This window comes from Pezoporus occidentalis, unplaced genomic scaffold, assembly GCF_034315485.1.
Source record: "Pezoporus occidentalis ecotype Australia unplaced genomic scaffold, CSIRO_AGI_Poc_V1 ctg16, whole genome shotgun sequence".
NCBI lineage: Eukaryota > Metazoa > Chordata > Aves > Psittaciformes > Psittacidae > Pezoporus > Pezoporus occidentalis.
In genome coordinates this window covers 8,106,541-8,122,658 of record NW_026913425.1, presented here as the reverse complement: position 1 = coordinate 8,122,658, position 16,118 = coordinate 8,106,541, and the positions used below count along the sequence as shown (strand labels likewise).

At 39.1% G+C, this 16,118-nt stretch overlaps 1 protein-coding gene across 4 annotated transcripts in view; it reads right to left on the bottom strand.

The window, feature by feature from the left end:
- JAK2 (Janus kinase 2) overlaps window positions 1-8,987 on the bottom strand; it is a 66,366-nt gene extending 57,379 nt beyond the window's left edge. Inside the window, exons 1-2 of one of the 4 annotated variants that reach the window (XM_062612533.1) lie at window positions 8,824-8,987; window positions 275-340 (exon numbers count right to left, since the gene is read on the bottom strand). The gene's annotated coding sequence lies outside the window, so the exon portion shown is untranslated. The remainder of the gene's footprint in view (window positions 1-274; window positions 341-8,823) is intronic. The other 3 variants (XM_062612531.1, XM_062612534.1, XM_062612532.1) reach the window with 3 other exon arrangements.
- Window positions 8,988-16,118: the final 7,131 nt, after the last annotated feature.

Sequence of the window (16,118 nt, the reverse complement as noted above, 5' to 3'; positions counted from 1 at the left end):
CATATTTACTATTAGAAAAGTTAATGGCTATGAAGAATACAAAACACACTGTTGTTTAGGAATTCATATCTGTGTTAAGGTACAGAGTGATCCACTCCATCTCATTTGCCCAAATTCCCATCTTCTTTGCCAAGATATTTTTAAATCTAGGGTTTTTTAAATACAAGCTTTAAAAAAAAACCAACGTTGGTTTAAAATGCATTTTTGGTACTGAGACTGCTCCTCAGTTCTAGCAAGAAATTGGTATATGAAATCCAACTTGAAATACAGTTACCAATTCATTTTTTTCTTCAGTCACCATGTTTTCCTTTTCTGTGAATACAGCATCCATTTAAGAAAACTGTTGATGTCATTACATGAAGAAAAGAGAAATGGAAAAGTAATTACAAAAGGAGACATGGTGTGTTCACTTTCTGTAGCAGCACTCCCTTTAGCCAGAACAATTCATTCTATTTAAAAACCACTCATTTCAATTCATGTGGAAGTCAGCACCAACTGTCTTGTAGCAGGAAGGACAGGGCACGCCCCCCTTGCTCTCCTTGCACAACATTTCCGTGGTTTCAAGAAACACCGCTTGAAAGCACTTAAACATAACAGCAACTTCCTGGACCAGTGAAAAAAATGATACATTCCCTGTTGGGACCCTCCCAGTGTAGAAGAGGGCCTGACAGAGAAGCAAAAATGCATTTAAAAAGTAAATAAAAGGGGAAAAACTACAGTTAAAAGTTCAAAGGGGCAGAATTCCAACTGGGAGAATGTCAAGTTTTGTATTTGATGACTCTTCAAACAGAAATCTCCATGGACAGGACACAGGAGAAGGAAATCAACACAATTTTCTTAGCACCACACTGTGTCTACTGAGTCTACCATCAGTGCCCTAAGAAAAAGGAACATATCTCAACAAGCAGTAAATTCAGCTTCTCTCAGAAGTTAGGCTGTTATGGCAACAATCAGCTTTTCTCCGTGGCAATGCTGGCTCTGGAGATAAGCAGTTCTGCCGTGTTTGGGCAGCTGTGTATTTTGTATACACCTCCAGAGATTTTCCTTCAAATGCTGTCTAGCCAGCCAATTAAGATCTGATCCAAAGTCCAGTACAATCATTGCAGATTTTCCAGACCTGTATTAAAGTGCCAGAGGGAGAAAGAGGGGTTGTCTGCGGCAGAGCAGTCTATTACTGACCTACTGAGCACACATTCCATGCACACTGATCTGAGAGCTTGAGATCAAACAAAGCACAGAGCCACCATCTGCTCGTGCAGGTTTCAGATCAAGAGGTATTGCTGTGTACTGCAAAGTGTTTTCTACTTTTGAAGTACTGTTGCATGTTCACAACTGCCTTGCATTCATCATTCCCAAACAGGTTCTTGACTCTCAGTAAAGCTGCATGAAGATTTACCTCACTGCAGTTAATTATGCAGTTTTTCCAAAAACTGATCAGATCAGTTGCATAGCATCACTGGCTGTATGAGACAGCCACTGATGAACCGATGGAACAAATCAGGTTAAGAACTCAAGGCACTTGTACTCTCTGCCTAGCATTTTGAATAAGCTTAGCGATATTGCAGCTTACATTTTCAAGCATAAAAATTGGACAGAGCAGCCTAATACCAAGTCTATTCTTCTTCACATGACAAACATGAAAAATGGTCACTTGCTTATGAATGAGCAGCGCACAGGTCTGGTCAAAAAGCATGGAAACTTGGGAGACTAAAAACTCAAGCCAAACAAGCTCACTATGGTTATTCTGACATTCTTTTTCTAAAGACATACCTATTTACAGGATTGGCACCAAGACCTTATAAAACTATTCAGTTTATATACTTTCAGACTAAGTCTTACCTGACACAACCTGGTCTTCTAAAAGCAGAGTTGCAAAGAATGTTACCTGGAACATACCTGGATGCCCAATTCCAAAACGAAACGAACTAGAGTCTAATGAAACGCAGACAAAATAAATTTTTCACTTCTAAACCAAGATTATACTAAGAAGAAAAGTCAGCTTCCCACTTGTAATTGTTTTTGTTAGTTTGGTTGGTTTGCACTTAATATAGAACACCGAATCATAGAATAGTTTGGCTGGAAGGGAGCTTCAAAACTCACCTAACAAAACACCCCCTGCAATGAGCAAGGACATCTTGAACTAGATCAGGTTGCCCAGAACCATCCAGCCTGGTCTTCAATGTCTCCAGGGATGGTGCATCCACCACCTCTCTGGGCAACCGGTAGCAGTGTTTTACCCCTCTCACTGCAAAGAATTTCTTCCTCACGTCCAGCCTGAATTTCCCCTTTCAGTTTAAAACCATCACCCTTTGTCCTGTCGCAGCAGGCCCTGCCAAAAGTCTCTCCCCATCTTTCCTATAGGCAGCCTTTTTAAGTACTGGAAGATGCCCTAAGATCTCCCCTGACCCTTCCCATCTCCAGGCTGAACAACCCCAACTCTCAGCCCTTCCACACAGGAGAGGTGCTCCAGCCCTCTGGTCCTTCTCTGGGACCCTCTCCAGCAGGTCCATGTCTTTGCTATGTTGAGGACTTCAAAGCTGGATGCAGCACTACAGGTGGGGTCTCACCAGAGAAGCAGAGGGGCAGAATCACCTCCCTTGACCTGCTGCCACACTCCTTTGGATGCAGCCCAGGATACAACTGGCCTTCTGGGCTATGAGCACACATTGCTGGATCATGTACAGTTCTTCACCCTCCAGTACCTCCAAGTCCTTCTCCTCAGCGGTACTCTCCATCCTTTCATCCCTCAGCCTGTATTGATACCAGAGGCTGCCCCGACCCAGGTGCAGTACCCTGCACTTGGCCTTGTTGAATTTCACAAGGTTCGTATGGGCCCACCTCTTGAGACTGTCCAAGTCCTTCTGGATGGCATTCAGTCCCTCAGGGATGTCAAAGTGCATCACTCAGTGGTACACTTAATATTTAATTATAGTCTTCCCGGTTCAGTTTGAATAGAGACAAATGGACCACAACTAAATTTTCTCATAACGTACACCCAGCAGACCTGTTATGCTTTGAAAAGTTTAAAATCTTAAAAAGGTAACAACAGTGTTTATATTCTGCATGTAACAGGCAGTATTCCTTGCAAATCTGGTCTGGTGATTTCCTTTATGTATGTAGTTTTGGTAAGTTTTGGGGTTGTTTTTTAAACACAGAAATACACTAAATTCAAGGAACCAAACGCACATGCTGCTGTGACAGGCAGTAAAGTACTGTATTTTAAAAACATCAGCACGTACAGAAATGCCACTGCTCCTTAGCGGAGCCAACGAGAAATTCTGAAGTCTTTGTTCAGTCAGAACATTCTACATCAGCCAGTATTTCACAAAAAATTTACAGCAACAGATTCACATCTTCCTACCACATATTTATGAGAAAACATTCTTCTGATTAACTTTATCAGAGTATTCAACAATCACTTTAAAAATATTAGGCAATCTGGAAAATCTGATAACCTTTTCCATGCTTAGACAACAGATGCCAAGTTTAAATCACAGATTAACTTTGTATGTAAGTGCACCATCTTCTGCACTAAGAAAACTCTTTGTCTTTTCCCATGTAATATTTATACTGACTTTAAAAATAGCTTTCACAAAAATATTAGATACTATCTTAAAGCATATTTCAAGATGTTTTGTAATTAAAAAAAAAGTATGTCTCCAGATCTCATGATCTTTTTCCAACATGCTTTGCCTATTGGGGGATCTAAAAGTTGCCCTGCCACGAGGTAAAGCCTCATAGAATCATAGAAGAACAGTTACGATGGGAAAGGACCTTAGGATCATCTTGTTCCAACCACCCTGCCACAGGCAGGGATTCCTTCCACTAGATCAAGTTGCTCAAGCCCTTTAACACTGCCAAGGATGGAGCATTCACAACTTCATTCCAATGCCTCACCACTCTCATACTGAAGAATTTCTTCCTTATATCTTCCCTGTTTCAGTTTAAACCCATTACCTTTTGTCCTATCACTACAGTCCCTGATGAAGAGTCCTTCCTTGGCATCCCTGTAGGCCCCCTTTAGATAACGGAAGACTGCTATAAGGACGCTTCTCCTGTCTTCATATGGGAGGTGCTCCAGGCCCTTTATCATCCTTCTGGCCCTCCTCTGGACTTGCTCCAACAGCTCCATGTCCTTCTTATGTTGAGGACACAAGAACTATAAGCAGTATTCCAAGTAGGGTCTCATGAAAGCAGAGTAGAGGGGTAGAATCACTTCCTTTGACCTCATCACGTTTATGATGTGGTCCAGAACAACGACAGAACAACTGCTTATAAAAGAAACAACTGCACAAAGTGACTCCAAATGAATTTTCCTGTTTTATCAGCTGTACATTAATATCACACAAGGATTTTTAATGTTACAAGATTTGAATGCACATGGTAGCAAACAGAAAAAGAAGGAAGATGACAGACAACCTAACGTACCAATGACAAAACTTATACTAAAAAAAATGCAGAGAAGCAAAAATAACATTTGCTTACAGTTTTCACTTGGCAAACCAGTGCATGTATCAGCAATTCAGCAAGAGCCCATGAACTTTTGCACAAGGAAAGAGTAATGATACTGGTTTGATCTGCCTGCATGACACACAGGGACCAAGTGGACAGAAGCTGTTAGTATGAGGATTTTAATCTTTTCATTCTGGTTAGGAATTAAGACAAATAATCATGATTTTTAAGTTCTTTACAACATAATGAAGTCCTTGCCCTAGCTTATCTCACAAAGAAAGCTATGTGGGGTGCTGTTAAGAAAAGCAGAACGAACAATACACTCAAGAAGCAATAGATCAATAGAACAATACCCCAGCATCACAGTAACCTGCCAAGTAGGTGAGTTACCAGAAAAGCAATCAAATCAAAGACCTGCCCACAAGCAACAGCTCTGCTTGGTTTTCATAAGAACTTTGGCAGAAGTCAGTCTATATCTGCAAAACATTTCAGTTTCACCATGATAATAAATATCAGCAAAAGGCTATTTCATCATCAAATTTCCAAGCAATTCAAATGGTTGCCTAATTGTTTTGGCAAAGATTACCTCCCAAGACTCATTTGTGGATCCTTAGTCCACTAAGTGCCACTATTACCTGCACAGCTTTATATGCACATAGGAAAAGTAACCACAGTAGGTCAGAAAGACCTTCTATATGAAGGATGTGGAAAATGTCTCCAATTTCCTATGATTCTCTTACATATATCTAAAATTCTTCTTAAGTGGTACAATAAATGCTGATGACAGCAAAATTAGGACTGATACTTTCACAAGTATGCCACAATATCCTATACTTTTTTTGTGAGCTATACTAAAAACTGAATTCTGTTTAATAGCTCAGACCACGAAATAAGGGTTCATTAGTACAGCACAGGTCTTCCTTAATTGATTCTTTGACATCTTTCAAAAAGACAGAAAAAAAGGAATTGCCAGTGCTCCTGTGTGCATGAAGCAAATTAACTCAGAGTAAAAAGTGTCTCTGAGGATTGCTCACTACTAGTCTCATTCTGCTTAGTGGCTTTTGGTTACAAAAGAAATGCAGAACACTGTCGTACATCGATGCCAGTGCTTTGAATATTTAATGTAAAAACAACTACCAGCAAATTACCAAGAAATTAGGAGACAATAAAGAAATAATAAAAAAAAAAAATCACATTTCAAAGTGGAAAAAATATTCTGACTCACCACTGAAACAGAAAAAAGTATTTTTCTATTAAAAGGCATTTTTATTGAAAACACTGTCTAGGGGAAAAACACTTCAATGCTAGAGAACACATATGACAGTTACAGCTAAAATCACAAGTTAAATATTGAAAGTAGAAAGAAAAGCAAAAAGTACAGCAGTAGCAGCAAAGTAGTTTGTCAGATTGCTTGGCCTTCTTAAAACACTGCAAGAGTGAAACAGCAGGGCCGTTATGCTAGAAGACACTGTTGAAGAAAGCAAGCTTTCCTCTTCATAACTGAAGAAGGATTTATCAAAATACGAACGAAGTTATTGCTGCAGTACTGTGCAGACAAAGAACAGCATCAACAGTTGCAAAAGAGATGCCAGTTTAGCAGATGCTGTCAAGAATCAAGCAGGCTGCACTAAGCTTGCCATTTCACGTTGCTGGCAGAGTGCAGAACAGCGGCAAAGCAGACACTAGCCATCTCACAATGGAAAAGGTTTCAAAACTGCTACTCTTCTCTCAGCCACCAAAGACCTGTCCTTTTTCCTGTGGCAGGCAGGGATTTCTCATGTGAAGGTCTGCTCTCAACAGCTGCACTGTGGAAGAAAGAGAACAGCAAAGACCCACCACTTGCTGTAATTTGGTACTTCTGAAGGACATCAGACCTCCAACAAAGTTCTTTGGCCTCTCCAACCGTGGGAGTGCTCTGGAGCTCTGAGTCTTTACAAAAAAGGTATCTTCTAGGCAAATAAAAATGAAACAGTTTCATCAAACAGATCTATATCTGGTAGAAAATACAAGGTTCTTTTCCTTCACAGAAAATAAAGGGTTTCTCACAGCAAACATTTCTTTGAGGAAAACCAGACATAACGCTTTCCAGTTGCCACTGGCTATTAGGATAAACTGCCCAGCTTAGAGTTGGTCAGGAAGCCTTTCTCAAGACCTGGATTTTAACAAGTTAAAGCCTTTTGGACTGTCATCTCCCTTTTCTTGTGCTCTTATCTTACTTCCCCAGTCTGGCAACTTCCCTCCTCAGAGGTTAGTAAAGCTACTGCCTCTACAGTAACTGTCATGTATGTTTACACTTTTCAGAAAGTCTTGAGGGCTGCAGAGCTAGAATTTTCTTCCTGTGAACCAAGAACAGAAGATTATGTGGCAGGGGGAAGGGCAGTGACACCAGCCATCTCCTGCAAGCGAGTAGGAGGTACGCAGAAGGAGGAAGAGCCAAAGTAAATACAAAAAGTGTCAAAACAATGTTTAAAAACCTTCTTTGCCCTCCATGAGTTAAGCCACTTATTTTATGTTTCACTCTCTTCCAACAGAGCTTGAATTTAATAGCATCAAAAGAAAAAAAAAAGGGGGGGTGTGGGGGTGAAGTATAAAAAGATCCTGATTACTGGCCAAGTATCACAATAGCATTAAGAAAAAACTGTGACTCAAACCTCAAAGACTGATTGTGAAAATTTGCAGTCACTTTATGTACAGTGAGAAATAATGACACACATATGAGTACCACCATGCCTCTTTGCTATATTGCTATAGATTAAAAGGTGTCTCCAGTTTCAGTAACCAGAATATCAGGATTGAAACTGCTCTTCTCTGTCAAACTTCTAAATCTCTACCTTTAGAGATCAGAAGTACACCTTCACACTTTACCATACATGGCAAAGTTCCATGTAAAATATAACCATAACCCCAGCCACCTTTTCTGCCTACAAAAATAGAAAACAAAGATATACGCTATGTTCTTCACTATATCATAAGATGTACCCCCTGCTCCAGCATTTGTGGGTTCCTTGGTTTCTTTCCTCTCCCAGTTTTCACCACCTGACAAAAGCAGAGGGTAAATAAAGTGGTCCTGGACAATAAAATTGCATAATATGCTACATAATAAAACATGCATGACCTTGTTTCCTGTAACATTTTTCAGTGAAACATGTGGGGGAGGGAAAGACTCTCCCTCAGATTTACCAGTCATCAAAAATACGAAAACATCTGGATCAACTAAGCTATCCCCTTACGCATATCTCAGCTTCTACACTATCTGAACAGAATCTGAACACATGTGCTTCAACAAATTAGCCCTTTACAGAAAAAACTGACATCATGTAAACAGGATAACATTTAAGTCAGAATGAATCAGCAATCTCTACCAAACAGGCAAGAGCAGAAGATGCCAGTGTCTGGTTTGGACACTCCGGAAAGATCCCCTTCATCTTCAGGCTCCGCTGCTTTCTCAGCTTTAGTTTAGAAATTGTCTTATCAGTAGGCCAGACCTGATGTAAATCTCATTTAGAAATTCCCTCCTCAAGGTGCAGGATTTTCTAAGGGATTTTGGTGGTTTTTACACACACGAACACACACACACAGAGGCATGCACCTCCCCTTGGAAAAGCATACAGTTATGCAGAGGAAACGAAGCTAGCTCTTTATAATGACACATCAGTTAAAGAAACCTGGAATACTAATACTATTCGGAAGTGCTTAACTTTGCATTACCTGTTTGTAGAAAATGTAAATCCATGCAATGCAATGTATATAAGATACCCTGCATTTTCATTCAAGTCTGCTTTAGTATTGCAGAAGCAGCTAAAAATCTAGGCAAGATTACACCATGAAGTTCTAAAACAGGTAATAATAAACCTGCCTTAAAAACCGAAACAAATGCAAAAAAAAACCAAACAAGCCAAAACCTAAACAAACCCCAAAACAACCCAACAACAAAAAACAAAAGCACAGCACCTGCCTCCTTGCCTCCAACTTAGATCCTATGCAGATTCAACAAAGCTACAATGGGCATTGTGCATGAACTAAATCACATTTACAAATCCTTACAGAATTAAGGCCTGGCCATATAAATGCAAAACAATAAAATATGAGTAAGACCCTCTGAGATATCCAAGCAACAATCTTGTGAGACAGTGCCACAAAAATATCTGAAATCAAGTTATGTCTGTAAATTAATGTTTAATTAAAATACTAACACTCTAACTCAAAACTACAGAAGTGTATTCACAACCCTATCAAAAAATGATCTGGAGTTCAGTTATCATATTGATATTGCAGTTTCTGTTATTCTTTGATAGAAGGGTTGAATAAATTATTGCTGAATAATTTATGAGAGCAATGTTGACACTTTATGATTTGTAAAAATGTACTTACTTGATAGTTACTTTATGCTTCCTTAATCACCAATGGCCTGAGAGCTCTCCACTTGCTCCCTATCTGAAATACCAGCCATCTTTTTGCAAAGATATAGCACTACATGCTTTGCCAAGATCACGTTATCTCTATAAACAGAGATTGTCAGAAAAAAAAATGAAAGCAAAAAAAACCCAGGGCTCTGAAAGTAAACAAAGGTTTGTCATAAAAAGTACCATTAGCAGAGATTCTGCAGAACTCTAATGATAATGACAGGGAAAAAAACAAGTTTCATTAAGAAGAGACACATCTATTCACAAGGCAACATTTCCAATTGCTTTCTCTTGTACTTCTTTTTTTTCCTTTTTTGGGTTTTTTTTTTGTTTTGTTTTTTTTTTGAGAGAGAAAATGAGAGACTGGTGCTTCTACCCCACTGGAAAAGAGTCAAATTATCATTGTGTCCAGTACTCAGAGAACTCTGGGTTTAGTATGATTATGCAATTCAATTGTATGCTTTATTTTAAAGATAAAGAAAATACTCCCAATTAAGATACACTTACAAAGATCTCCCTGCATTCATACTACATATTTCCCTAAGTGTTGAGCAAAGCTTTTTTTCATGATTCTTGGTATTATATCCTGAAAAAGCGTAAGGAAACTGCAGAAAGCAAGAGCACATGAATTGTGACCCAACAGATCAAAAAGCTCCAGCAGACTGCGGATTTAAGAAAAAAAGCATAATAGAAAAGCAAACGATAGCAGATATAATGACTGTAGAATAAATACCTATTTGAAATGCAGCATTTTCTCTTTCAGAAACAAGAACATAACACTGCTGGAACAAAGAGTAAAGAAAGCAGTAGATTCTGTATTTCTTGATTTTTTAGATACACTGATGCAAAATACATTTCAGGTAAACCTGTGTTACTGAATTTGGTGGTGGATGAGAAGAAGAAATATAACTGGTCTATGATAAATAGAAGACCAAGTAAAAGATACAGTGTTCCTTTTTGGATTTCAAAATCTGCTGCTATAGACTGTATTATTATCAGTTCCTTCATGAGGAAGCATTAGAAAGTAAAGATTAAACATTTATAGCATGATGCATTTTTTAACCAATAAGTTGTTTATAGGAAAGTTGCATTACAAATTTCCAACTGAACAAGTATTCAACTGTTCTTAAAAGTTTGCTGACAGAAAACTAGAAAAAATTTAAAACGTTCAAGTCTCTCAGTAAATAAGTCAATTCCAACACAAGCTTTGCTGCTGAGCCCCTAAATCTAGCGCTTTAATCTACATGTCAATTTTGGATGAGTTCCCACTACTCAGTTTGCAGTTTGCATCTACTAGTTTGCATCTACTCAGTAATGCAAACCAAGACACATCAGTTCATCCTGCTAGACGCCACTCCTGGTCAGAAGTCTTTCTGTTTCTATGCTGCCTAAAGGTGGTATTTTCCTACCCACTTTTCAACGGAAAACTCAAACCTACCCAAGACGATCTGTTAAAAATTTAGGCTCCTCTGTTCTCTAAACAATAGAACAAGACAGGCTTTTTCCTCGATCGATCTCAAACTCACAAACCACTTCAGTTTTCTACAGAACTGTTCAGCATATTATATGTCCTTATTTGCAGCTTCACCTCAGCCAAACTAAGAATCTCAGGCCTCTCTGCCAGCGCTTGGACCAAGCTGCAACAAAGAGGTAGACTTCTGTGGACCTTGAGAACCAGTCCCCAAGGCAAACCACAAAAAGACCAAGTATTCCACACTACTTAGTATGTTGTTAGAGGTGACAAAAACCAAGCTAAAACAATGATGCAATGAAAAACCCAGCTAGCTCCCCCAAAAAAGGCCTGTTAAAGACTCTTTGACACTTGTATTTCATTTAATTAGGTAAGCTGGAGCTAAGTCTAGAATACAAGGGAAATGGAGTGCATTACAGGCAAATTTTTTTTAGCTTGCAAGCTACACCAAATGTCTCCAGCTGAACTAGTCACTCTACAAGGTTTTGCACATACATTTTCAGGTATAAGACTAATTGCTGAGACCCACCAAAGTAAGTTTAAAACCAACCCTAGTCTCTTCTGCTATGCGTGCTTTGAGCTCTTGAAAATATACCCTAACAAATTATTATAAATGCTATTAGTTACTGGATTTGTTAAATGTATATTCCAATTAGCAAACTAAATCCAATTTAAAATCCTAAGCAGTAATTAAAAATGTCTGAATGTAACAATTCTGACCAGGCATTCAGTAACTATAAATGGATACCCTGTACCACCAGCTGCCCTTAAAGCATTCATCACATTTTACTGCTCACCTACCAGTAAATGATTTTTTAAATAGATTTTATTTTTTTTAATTGGTCCATAATAAGGACTTTGACCACCAGTACCTGAACAGTCCACCCACACCAAGATCCAAACTAAACATCACAGTATTTGTCTGCCAATTCATCAAATAATAACTGAATTGAGTTTCATTTTGCTAAAGCAAATAAGGTCACAGTACAATTACATCCCTCTGACAGGCACACAGACAAGAAGTAAAAAAAAAAAAAAAAAAACAAACCCACCCAAATATCAGGAGAAGCCAGACTCTGGCCTTAATTTTTTTAGGCCACTGATAACATTCTTTGCTATCAAACATATTTAAAAACTAAACCCCAAAATACAGCTTTGCTGCAGAAAGCAGAGCATACTTCTGTCAGCAAAGAACTTGGCCTCAGTGTCATCAGATTACTTCCACTATTACAGACAAGTCTTTAACTATGCACAGTAATCTCCATTCCATTTATGTTGGACTTCAGTACCAGGGTGCTTTACATAAAACGCTGTCACCTTTCTTACTTTCCAGATGTAAAACAAGTACAAGGATCTAAAGTGCCTGCCCACGTTCACACCGTGAGCCACTGGCAGATCTAATATAAACACAATTCTTTGTTTCACAAAATATTTAACAAAACTAATTTAACTGTAAAGAATGACATAATAATTCCTTCAACAAAGGCAAGTACTTGAAAAATTAAGTAGCACTATAAAGGAAGTGCTATTGAAATCTCCAAACTGCTCAAACACCGCAAAATAAAATCCATTTTAAAGTTCAACCCTTACCGTAACTCTACATGCACAATAGTGCTTCAGTTTCATTTCTCAGTTCTAGTATACTGAGGAAACCCCAGGCAGGGGAAAGAAAAAGAAACTCTCCTGAGCACAAGAAGTTCAACACAAAGGGCATGCATAAGGAGAAAAACAAACCGTACCAAGGGGGAAAACAAAAAAAACAACAAAAGGAGAGGAGAACGGGAAGGAAAAGGCATTAAGAGTGAAAGCCATAACTGCAATATATTTAACGTCTTGAAGTAACACAACACAATGATTCTGAAAACTGTTTAAGATTTCCATTCTCAATTACTCTTTAGAATTTGGTAAAAAGAGAATTATGTAATAGATATGACACTACTGCGAACATCGCTACCAAAGCCAGTGGGTGTATTGTGCACCTCATAGGTGATCAAAATATCCCTCATGCCTTCAACAGAAACAGGATTCTTTGTGGCTCTATTGTATTGAGCCAGTCTAAATGCCATTACAAAGCAGACTTAATGCCTCTGCACTATTCCAAGCAGTAAATAAAACAAGTTCATAGACATGGGCTCTTGTTATTCTTCCATCCTCATTCAAGACTCATGAGTTCTAAGAGAAGTGAAGTTTATCTCATGCAGCAGATGCTTCCCCTCCCACTTCCCCGTAAAACTGTTCATAGACAGTATCACCATTTAACTCTTGACCTCATCTACCTACTGGTATAAGCAGCATACATCACCATGACCGCATGTGAGGATAGTATAAGCTGGGACAGATCCTGCGAGTCACTTCAGACAGACACAGTCAGAACTGCAAGAAGTGGAAACTGCAAGAAAGCAGTTTCTTCTTGAGAAAAGTTAAGGTAGTTTGAGATGACTCTCGTAATCAATAAAGGATGTTAGAGACCTCCTAAAACTAAAATAACGCTAAGTGGCAGAGCATAACAGTCTTCCTTTGCACTTCCTTTTACCAGTCACATGCTCTTGTTGACAGCAAGACTGGGTAATGGGAGGATTCACCCTCTGGTGAAGGATTCCATCGCACCTGATGTGGAAACATCCTAAAGCCAAATTATTCCTCTCTCAGACTATGTCCTGTCAAGCAATATACGATCTGACTAAGCAACGTACGCACAGCAACCGAGTCACATCTGAAGACTTCAGCTCTTTTTACATGTCACACAGAGTCTCTGCCAGAAATAAGAAAAAGAGTGGGCAACAGGAAAAAAACTGCAAATCACTGGGGGGGGGGAAGAGAAAGGAAGTCAGGATGACAGACATCAGAAACTTACAGTTACAACACAATGTGAGATCTCTGTAGGAAGATAGCCTTGTAGAAAATTTGAGAATCCCTTACTGTACAGCCTGGATGTTGCTTGAACAGTCCTCAAATATAGAATGCATTATTAGGTCAAAAGCACATATTAGTATGCCAAGCCTGAGCCCAAATGTCTCAGCTGCTTTCCTTCTTTCCCTATTCCCATTCCCACTGCCCATCTTGCTTCTCTAATAGAGAAATTCTCTTTACTCTCACCTCCCAGCCACAACTGGGAACAGAATCAGGTTCAAATTGTAACTCAAATAACCTCAGTCACTTAGCATGTACTCCACCTCATTTAAAAATAAAGACTAATTAAGATAGTTTATAACTAATTAGAAGTCTGTGGACTGTTAGGCAGGCATAACCTTAATACAGGCAAGATGAAGGAGATGATTGTGTATAGGCAAATGAAAAAAAAATAGCATGTTGTACCTGCTTGATATCAGTAGGTATAGTAAAATAAATAGTAACTACTAAACATGACCAGAAATCTGGACGCCACTTAATTACTAGAAAAATCCATAAGGAGGAAGGAGATGAAGGCATCCTGCCAAAGCATTCTGTTTTAAGCTATGGAAATGTAATTGAATACAAATGAAAATTCGGGAAGAAGTTTGAACTACTCCCGAGAAGAAAATTCCTTTTCACAGCATTATCTGCTGGAAGGCAGTGACAGACACCAGAAACATGAGATACTACATGATGGGAAAGGAATGATGTAAAAGCAGAAGCCTCACTTCAAATGGAAGATCCAGACAATGTACTGAGTCATATGTGGGCTAGAAATCAAGAAAAATAGGGTGGGAAAAAGGTAGTTACCTGCTCTAGTTTATCTCTTGCATGTCTCGATTCTTGTCTTGTAAGAAAAAGTACACAAGACTATTTCTTTCATTTCCCCTCCCATCTCTGGCAGATGTGGTCTCTCCAAATCAGGTCCCAGACTCACCCATAAATCAATTTTATGTGACTCCCCATCAAAGACTCTCACAGTTCCCACAGGTTCTGTGAGTCTGCCCAGCATCCCTGGGCTACAAAATCAGATACTGTATAGCATATGGTAGGCATCACATCCCACACTACAGGATAACAAATTCATTAATTTTTCCATTCCTATGGTGTCCAACATAGCTACATGTAAGCAGAAATAAGCACAAATAGCTGCTGCTAAAAATATACTATAGGTGGCTGGTTGGGTTCCATTCTCCCCTCCTTTCTGCAAAGAAGGAGATACTATTTTTCCATCTTTCTCACGATTCTTTGGTTCTTCATCACTCTCCAAGCAACATTAACTTACTCCCTTAGAATGCTGGAAAAAGTTGATGGAGGAAGATTTGATCATATTGCCAAGCCTCGTGATGGTGATTAGGATCTGTAAGCCAAGAATCAGTAATTTCTTCCTCTTTTAACATGGGGAGTAAACGGCAGAAATCTCAAAGGCACCTAATGATTTTGACCACTAGAAGGGCAGCTAATGCCTTCGAGCACTGAAATTAAAGTGACACCCTCCTGATCCTGACATCTGCAGACCTTTTTTCTGATGAAGGTAAATGAAACCTCTAAAATCCTATGTTAAACAGAAAAAAAAGAGAAAATGGGAGAACAGATCTTTCTGGGGAAAAGACTACCTACCATCAGGGCTGATTCTGTGGAAAAAGAGAAAAGGAGACTTAAGGAGTCTTTCAGTAGAACACTTGAGCAAAACCAACCTGGCCAGACACACATGTCCAAATCATCTTTTGAACTTTCTAATTTTTTTGTGCATTGTGTAAAAACACCAGTAAAAGTAAGTTATTCCTCAACAAACTTGAGCCAGCTCAGCACAAGGGGACCTGCTACTCCAAATGACAGAATAATGTGCTAACTACTGACAAACACTGCCTGTTACAGAGTCAGCTAGTCCTACTGAAAGAAACCAGAAGAGCCAATACTTGTCGCAAAATGCTCCTCCAAAAGAACAAAGCAGCTCTAATCCTTGTCATCAACCAGGTACCCTCTGATCTGCCATCCTCAAGGAGCAGAGAGATAGGGAAGCAGCTGTGTTATTTTCTTATCATCTGGAACATACAAAGAGCCAAACTACAAATGATTATAAGCATCTGGCTGTCTCCCATATGCATACAAAATAGAAATGTAGAAATGTTTCTGTAGAGTCCACCAGCTCATGCATGTGGATTTCAAAGCTGTTCAATTTTTTCTTGGCCAGTCTATGCAAACCTCCACTCAAATCAGCTTTGCTTCTTTGTGGACACAAAAGAATATCTAAAACTTTCAAAACACCCTGTCTAAATACAGCCTTCAGCAATGTATGCCAACTATGCCACTGATTCTGCACAGATCTTTGAAAGGTTGTATAAAATACATTAGTGTCAGTCAGCTGCTTCTCTAGCCAAACAGACATGCAATCAGTACTGTGGTCTTGATGGACAATCAGCTCCCAGACAGCTTTTGAAGCACTCTGTCGTTTCCTGGTTTCTTGCCACAGTTCTTCCCCACAACTCACCTTGTTTTTGTAATATGAGTCTGAAGGCTTTGCAACCATACAAACTGGTTGGAGATTCAAGCACAGACTAAGGGGAAAGAAACTTGGATATTCAGGAGTGCTAAAAGCAAGGGCAAACAATTAGCTGATCCTCACCTGCTGATGCTAAGTTAACATTGCTCTTTCTACTGCCCAAATCCTCAGCCACCCTATTCATTTAGGTTTGAGAAGGCTTGTATGATACCAAACACACAAAAAACCTCCCACAATGGATGGTGTATGTTTTGTCTATTCACTGAAGCAGCTATCAAAGTTAAAATGCACTTGTACATCTCCTTCCCTCAGCTGCTTAACATACTATTATCATAAGTGATGGATTTATGGAAAATTAGAGACAGGTACCTGCCTTTCAAGTAGGGTTTTGGGTTTT